The sequence below is a fragment of the Heliangelus exortis genome, chromosome Z (assembly GCF_036169615.1).
Source record: "Heliangelus exortis chromosome Z, bHelExo1.hap1, whole genome shotgun sequence".
Classification (NCBI taxonomy): domain Eukaryota; kingdom Metazoa; phylum Chordata; class Aves; order Apodiformes; family Trochilidae; genus Heliangelus; species Heliangelus exortis.
Window position 1 is genome coordinate 32,499,223 of NC_092454.1, and position 8,853 is coordinate 32,508,075.

The 8,853-nt window shown below is 38.5% G+C and overlaps 1 pseudogene; it reads right to left on the minus strand.

The window, feature by feature from the left end:
• Positions 1 to 6,705: 6,705 nt before the first annotated feature.
• LOC139790174 (vacuolar protein sorting-associated protein 8 homolog pseudogene) lies at positions 6,706 to 8,587 on the minus strand (annotated as a pseudogene).
• Positions 8,588 to 8,853: the final 266 nt, after the last annotated feature.

An 8,853-nucleotide genomic window follows, 5' to 3' on the forward strand; every position in this document is an offset into this window, starting at 1 on the left:
ATTACACTATTTTACAAAAATATAAGAAAGGAAAAGCAAAAGTTCTTCTGAAAAAAAAGCTGAATCTTTTTAAAGGAAAATATATTTCCTTATTTAAGGAAATATAGGAGGTTTAATAAAGAACAAATGTTAGCAGCAAAAGAAAAAAGGTTATGATCTGTGTTAAATTTGGAGGAAAGAAAATACATCATTGCATCAGAAAATAGTGTGGCAGATTTTTTAATATGATTTTCAAATAATCATTTTCATAAAATTTAATTTTTAGACAAATAACCTCTTAATAAAATGTAGATAAAGCATAAAAATGCTGAAGCCTGAACTGCACCATCTGTCTGTATTTTTAAAAGCTATCTTAAGTTCTTATGTCTATGGAATACTTTCAACATTTAAGCTAGTAAACCCTCCATGTAGCCCTACAAAGTACAGCCTTGTATCTCCATTTTACAGGTGAAGAAAACTTAAGTAACTTGGCTCAGACTATAAGAAAATGATATATTTGAGGCAAATTAGAGATGTACGGTTCATAATTCTCAGGCCAGTAGGTCTCATGTTTCAGTCCAGCCATCACTATAAACAAACTATCTTCCAAATTACCAGTGAAACACAACCTGGGAGACCTTGTTTGCTGCACTTCTTCTTGCTTCTTCCTTTTTCACCAGAGTGCTCACACACTTTATTTCCTAGTGAGATCCTAGTGAAACATTGAGATCTTGTTTGAGTATTGACGCTAAGGTGTAAAAGTTGCTGTGAGAGAGAAGTGATCCAGAGCTATCTTTGGTGCAGAAGGTTGTGCATCTGGCATCTGCACCTGGTGAAAAGCTATTCAGAAGAAAACAGTAGAGCCATTTTCCAATGGCTACATATGTGCTACCCACAGAGATCTACAGCTTCTGGACCAGGGTAAAGACAGAAATTCTGTTATTGCTCTGGTTTTTTTCAACATGAGAAACTATTATACTAGTTTAGGTGGATCTTCATTGCAAAGTATCTTAGGCTATAAGCCTGCCTAAAGTTACCTTTCCATGAAACTAACACTTGGAAAAAAAATGTCTAGCAGTCATATTAATTGAGCTTTATTGTCTTTCATCTTATAATAGCTTGTAGAAATAGGTAGGAAAATGAGGCCCAGGTATTAAAACAAGCGTCCATATTGTTTCATGCAACTAAACCTGATCATTCAGTGAATGGCTTCTAAGGATTTCATAAGATATTTTTGGTTTTCTCATGTTCTCCTCTCCCTTACCACTGATTTTTGTGCAGCCTTTTTATTTTGACTTGAGCAGTGTGGGAGAACAGCGCATTAAAAGGCAATGGTGAATATAGCCTTTGATGAAAGGTTTTATCATGTGCATATGCATGCAAGCACACTGTGAAAAGCTTTTTGCTATTTTATAATATTAGAAATCTACTGTCCTTCTGTCTGTAAGACACATACCTGCTGTATACTTTGAAGCAGTAAATCTTTGAGTATAAAGGGAGCCTGGTCCTGGCATAATTCCAGTGGAATAATTAGGATGACACCACGACTGAGTTTGACTGGCATTATGCAGTTCAGGAGCTGAGAAAAAATTGGCCATGGCTCAAAGATGTGAAGAATTTACCACAGTAGAAAAAACTAAGACTCTGTGATTCTTTACATAGGCTTGCCATATCCTACAAGGAATGTCATCAATGGGTCACAGCTGAATGTCAATTGTTAAAGCCCAAATTACCAAGTGTTGCCATATGTAGTCACTGGATGTGAAGTGCAGGTTCTGCAGTCACGTTCACTGCAGCTGGGGGACATAGTTCAGCTGACTTACTGGGAGATCTGACACCACTGTCTCACAGCTTCACAGTGCCTACTATGTCTGCATCCCTCTGGGCCTTGAGATTACCCTAGTCTTAAGTTTTATGTGACAAAAGTTGGGGAGCTAGAATGTTTTTATGATCCTGACAGTAGTGTGGAGGCATTCCTTCAGAGCCACCCAGGTGCTGGTGTCAGCAGTCTGTTTCCTAAGTAGTGTGGGATGAATGCTTCTGTAATTTTAAGAAAATTGGGAACTGAATTTCATAATTTGCTGATGCCTCTGTTTTGTTCCTTCTGCATTTGCATCAGAGATGCAGTGCTAAAGCAAAGACCACAAAAAAATCTTTGAGAGCCTCATGGGTGTGTTACTGTTCCAAGAAAATATATCTTTATTTCACGTAAAGTCCTACCTCAGTACTGATTGAGAACACTTTATAGAAGCACAAGTTTTGAATTATCTAAAGACAGCAAAGACCCCAGAGAAAGTATAACAAAGTTTACTGTGTTGTTGATATAATTAAGATTCTTCTCTAGAATCAAACTATAGCTCCAGTTATGAAAAGTCTGTTAATGTTTGGGTCTATTATGAACAGAAGAAGTCAAATTCAGTCCCAGCATAAACATGCAAATTCCACTGAAATCAAGAAGCATTGTTCCTATGTACATCGTGGCTGAATTTGGTCAAACAACTTGCAGAGCATCAAAACATCTGGACTGCAATTACTTTTATTATACTAGCACCTGGTGGAGCCACTTGGATGTGAATCTCCATGCAGCAGTCACCATTGCACATTGTAGTAGGAGACCACCTCCCATTTTATGTTTTGTAAGTGGACAAGGACAGTATGGGACAGGTTTGTCCCAGGCCACCTGGTAAACTTTAAAAATTTGGTATATCTGTATTCTTGTCATCTTGAAGCAGGCTCTCTGTGACTGTTTATTGAACTGCTGTTCATGTTTTGCCTAACACAGTCTGTGCAGAGGACTGATGCCAATATGTCCATAGGATACCAACACAGAGACAGGAAGGGTTAGAAGTCATCATGCAGCCATTATTGCCTGCAGACTGCTGTCTCCTGCAGCCACCATCCTTACGCTGATTGTCTGGAAGGGTCTTTATGATCTACTAACTCTACAGAAATGGTATAGACCCCTCTTCCAAGGTGGAAATTATAAATAGGGCAGCTTAGCCAAAAAGCTTTTGAAGTGCATCCATTACAGCTAGACTGCTGAGGTTTTCCTGCTCCCCTGTGTGATACATTGAATGCTCTGATGGGGAAGGAAAGATGAGCACTCCCCCCCCCCTTACTTGGTTAGGTAATGTAGTTTGTTTGTAGGCACATGGGTTGCAAGTTATGAATTAGAGAACGTGAGCTGGAAACCTCAGGAATTAAGTGATGGGTTAGTGAATTCATGTGTTAGACTACTTTATAAAAAAAGTATTGAGCTCCTGTTAGACATACTAGTCATGAGTCATAGAATAAAGCTTAATTTACAGAATATCTTCTGAAAATTTGAGGGATACAAATAGACAGTGACAGCTGCCATACTTTACTATAACTTATTTATTTGCAAATATTAACTGAATTATTTTGTTGTATAATACATTTATTGCATCCTCTGGTAGGGCAGGAAGAATATTTTGAGCTAAAGTGGATTTTTGCATCCACTCTGTGCTCTCACATCATCCAGATCCTCAAGATGCAGGTGGATTTTCCATTACCATGGTTTGTAATCTGTGTTGATGCCTTACATTGTTCTTCTAGAGCTAAATGATGCTCACATCAACAGTAATGATCCCATTGATTTTATCTGCATCCAGGTATGGTGAAACTGTAGCTGGGTGATGGATGACATTTCCTGTAAGCAATTGCCACCAGCAGCTCTCTTGTGACGGCCTGGACAAGACCCAGCAGTGGGGCTCCATTTATTCACTCCCAGCTAATTTTGTCCAAGTTTCAGCTTGGTCACGTCATGGACAAGGTGAAATCAGCCATAACAAATTTTGCTTCTCTGAGAACAATGTCCTTTACCAGACTATTGTCTTCTCTGTCTAATCTTATACTCTTGTGGGGTTGTTCATCACAGGAGTAAACCACAAGCAGAGTTCTAACATGAAGCTGGGGTTTTTTTCCCATGCAGAAGACATAAAATTCTCCTAAGAACAAAAAAATGTTGTACAGTTTTGTGGGTACTTCCACATATATTATACCAAATAATTAATCAAATGCATCTTCACATGTTGGCCTTCAAACTGACTGAGCAATTAGGTGTCCTTTTTTCAAAAAGAGGGTTTTCTTGGGTTCAAGTGAGACAGCCTGTAATTCATCTAGGGCTTTCACAAGAAGTCAGTGAGAAAAGAAGGGTCCTTGAGTTACTGTAAACACATTTCCCAGATGCCTTATGCTTCAGCCGGAAATTATACAAATGGCCTTTCTGACTAAATGGACCCCACCAATCTGCAGTGTGAAAATGTCTCTGTTGCATTTTCTGTGTTTGATACCATGAGCAGCAGGCTGAAAGCTTGATTACATTTAAGGAGCTGGGACTTTTTTCTGTTATAAGATGAGCAAGAAAAATCACTTGCTTTGAAAGAAAAGAGTCTGAAAGTTCATTTTTATTTTGAGACTTACTCAACAGCTCTTCATTAACATTTTATTTGGTAGACGAGAGGAAATTATCTCAGACTAACGGTATGTCGCTATGCATTACCATGAAAAAATGTGGTATTCCATGCTAGAGCACCATTTAAGGACTGCAGTCAAAACTAAAATGAGTAAATGTCACCAAGCCATAATTTCTGTTCACCACTGTAGACTGATTGAACTGCGTGACCTTCTTGCGCTAAAAGTAAGAGGCAATCTTTCTTCAAAGGACATGGAAAATCCAATGAGTGATACACATATGGCCTATGAATCGAGTAAGAATTAATGAACTTAAAAGGAGAAATAATTAAAATAATGGTTTCAATGCATTTTATAACTAGAGTCTGATTTTGCTGCAGGCTCAGAGTTGACACTGATGTCTGTAAAGTGCGCAATAAATAGAGGAAATACTGGGCTAGATCTTCAATTCACTGCTTCAAAAACAGCAAAAAACCTGGCTAAATTAAGAGTGAAATGTGTCTGTTCAGCAGGAATTTTTCTTGAGAATGAATAAAGCCTATCATTCTGTACTATTTTTAAATAGTTAATCATATCAGCAATCCTTTTGAATGGTCCTTTCTCTTATCAATCTGGAAAAAAGTATAAATTCTGCTGGAATCAAAAAGAAAAATTCCCATCAAGAGAGTTAAGAATGTGTCCATTACTAGCTTACCTCCAGACAATCATTTTATTTGGTCTGCTGTCTCTTGCCAGAATTTCCTCCTGGCTGTGAAAAGAGTAGCAAGACTTGGAATTGTTGGAGGTGATAATCTTTATGGATATTCTTAAATCTTTTCCACTCTTGAGAAATCTGATAGTGTCATCTGGCAATGTCCTTTTATTTAATATATCATTAAGAATTTATTCAGAAACTCTGTTGCTTGTGAGGGGTGCACTCTTTCCTAACTTGCTGAAACTACATCTTTATATAAAAATACAGTTTAAATATCATGTAATTTACAGAGCAGGTAAATGCTTATTTGGTAATACAAAAAACATACTTTCTCTGCTCTCCTCTCCTTACTTAACTCACAATGTTTTTTTGGTTGGTTGGTTGGTTGGTTGGTTGGTTGGTTGGTTGGTTGGTTGGTTTTCTGGGAGGGTTTTAGTTGCCATTCCTTAGCTAAAATTTACTAGACCTGGAAAATGGCAAAATGTCCTTAATCTGCTCTGGGCAAAATCAGGCAGCTTAACATCACCAGTTTCTGGAAAACTGACCAAGAGCTGATTATGAACAAATTGAGATCATCGCTACTGTCAGCTAGAACTGCTATTCGGGTAATGAATATTCAACTATGGAATAAGAAAAAGATGATGTTTTAGATGTTTGTACAAAAATGTCGTGAATGCGAAAACTTAGAATTGTGGAATTCCTCTGGCCAGTCTAATGTTTTTATGTCTTGTTAAAGACACACATTGCTTAGTGAAAATTATAATTCCTGTATTAGTGCTTATGTAAATGCCAGACACTGCAGTAACTGGACAAATAGAAAGTAAGATAAATGCATTTTTAACTTGGATGATCATAACTGATTGTTTTTTTACATTATGTAAATATAAACACTATCCAATAGAAAGAGCTTCCTGAGTGGTGTTAAACTTATATGATACATGAGTAGCCACAACTAACACTTGATTCATAGTTCTTGTCTTTTGCAGAACAGATGTGCCAAAAATAGCGATAGCTGTCTTCTAAGTATTTTCTAAAATTGTTGTTTTATTATTTATTTCAAGGCATTAAACTCTTTTATGAAATATGTATTAAGTGTAAGCAACTGTGGTTTTTATCTGTTCAGTAATGAATCACACACTAAGGTCTGTGTTATTTCTGCTGTTCTGGTTAGTTTCAGCTAATTCATATCACATTGTTGCTGATCCCAGATTACGTGAGTATGCAAGAATACTTCTGACAAGAATATTTAAAATTCCTAATTTAAATGTTTATGTCCATGAATAGTTATGAAAGGGACTCTTAAATTAATTATTTTTGGGCCAGTATAACTTAGTTGCCTGAATGGTAATAGAAGGTCAATACAAATGAAAGGGAGATAATATAGATGATCCAATATAAGACCTGTTCTGGGCTGGCTGGACTGGATGATCTCCAAGTGAACTCTTGACCTGTGATGCTGAGATTCTGTGTATTTGCGAGTGAAGCAGCAATACCCTCCACCAAAATTATACTAAAGCAGAAGACAGTTTTACTGCAAAACTTCCTTCATTACGAACTATTTTGGTTAGCAGCAAGGTTTTGCTCCATGAAAAGCAGAATCACAAACTTGTGTCACAGAAATGGCCTTTCCAGCACAGAACAACCTGCTGTTATGTCTAAGTTACTGAAATCCTTATGCACAAGGCAGGCTTCCAAATTTCCTAGCCTGTTCTTGTGTTGGAAGTGAAGCAGTGAGTCTTTCATCACTTGAGCTGTGATGCCCCTCATCTCGTCACTTAAGATATATGACTCCAAGCACTCAAAAAAGATGCATTTTGCTACAGAATTCTCATGATATAACTGATTAAATAATAGATCTGCATACTGGAGTAAGTAATTAAAAACTGTAATTAACAATGACAGACATAACCTGGATTTTCCCCTGGTCAGAACATTTCTTCTAAGTCAAATCAGCACAATACAAAAGGATTTCAACCATTCTGTCAGGAGTGACTGCTTTCTGCTTGCTTCTTTCCCCATACAAGCCTACTGCAGCCTTTACCTTCATAAAAAGACCAAGCCATAGCCAGGGTATCAGTGAGGTGGTTTTTTTTCAGGAGGTGGTCAACCCTCTCCAGCTTCTCAGTGTCATGACATGAACAGACTTAATTCCAAGGTAGAAGATCCCACTACCACAGCTACTGGTACACTGGTAACAAGCTTTCTCTCCCAGGGCTTTATTGACGTGTCCTTCAGTAGCCAAGTTGTTTGAAGTGGCTGTAGTTGGATACTAGCTGAATATGTCAGATTTGTACAGATGTCTCCAGTTCCTACTGTGTCTGACAATCTGCAATGTACAGCTTCTCCAGTCTGTCCAGAAGAACTGCTGTGCATGAGTTTGGACTCAAATGAAGTTGATGATGCATCTGCTTTTGCTTAGTGACATGCATTGCTGAAGTACCATCCTTCTTTACCAGAAGAAAATTAACTATGCCTTCTCAACAAAATACAAGCATGGAGTCCACAAAGTTCTGTAGAGCTGTACCACACCAAAAGAGGGACTCTAAAAAGGACCATACAATCGTAGGGAAAGGTGATCCACATTTTCAGAGATGGCTTCAGGTCAATAACCAATATCTTTGTTAGGAAGGCTACGGCCAGCAATTAATACTGTGTGATAGGACATTCTCTCACCCCAGCTTTTGCATGTCATGGTTCAATATAGCAAACATCCACCTTTGAGCCACTGAAAGAGACATCAGTCTTAATCCCATAACCCTCTTAAATGACAGCTGTGCTATGGGACTGTCATTGCAAATTGCAAGTGTCAGGTCATCTGTAAACTTGTTGTGCCAAATGCCTTTTCCTGGTAGGTGGGCATCTGTTATTGATGGCAACGGTTTCCCACCGGCCAGATCCCACATCATGATCTGTGCTTTCACAAAGCCACACTGGAGCCTCAGACAGTCATTGTTGATACTGAGAGCAGAGATAGTCCCACACTGGGCCCCAACAGCAGTGCTGCCCAGAGAGAGACAGACAGAAAGCCTGGTTTTGATCAAAAGAACAGTGCTAACCCATGGAAAGTCCCCACTGCTGTTAGATTTGAGGTTGCAATTGTAGTGAGTTAGCCAGCATCCACTTCGTCTGCTGCAGATACTGTTTGGGATGAAATTCCTTTCAGAAGCAAGAGCTATGTAAATGATCCATGGAGTGGGAGAGAATCTGAGAGTTTTTCTATTTCTTTTCCAGTATTTCCAGTCCCTTCTGTCAGAATGTGCTACAGATGATGTGTCATGGGAGTGTGTATATGTGTTATCAATGTTCAAGAGAAAAGGATCATACAAAATGACTCTTCTCCATCATTAGTCTCATTTAAGATGCTCTCCAGCATTGAGGGGTATCATCTTGAGGAATGTTGAATTTTTTGTTATCAATCAGCTCTCTGCAGGAGTCCAGATTGCAGCTGAGTTCCCCTGTGCTCAGCCAGTGTACAGGCATCTCCTGGCACAGCTCAGCCTGGATTCCTGCCCTGCACCAGTGCTGCTTCCATGGCCAGGCTGCAGGGCACCATGGCAGCCACCATAGTGGGCTGGAATCACAAGACCTAGAAGCCAAGTCCAAAGTATTTATGTTTTAAGATGTATTTTTAGCCAAATTCAACTTTTGCTTTTTTGTACTCCATTTCTCGAGGATTTTACAGGAAAATTTCCATTTTAAAAGATGAAAGACATCCCTAAAAACGTCCCCAAAACTGTTTCTAATCT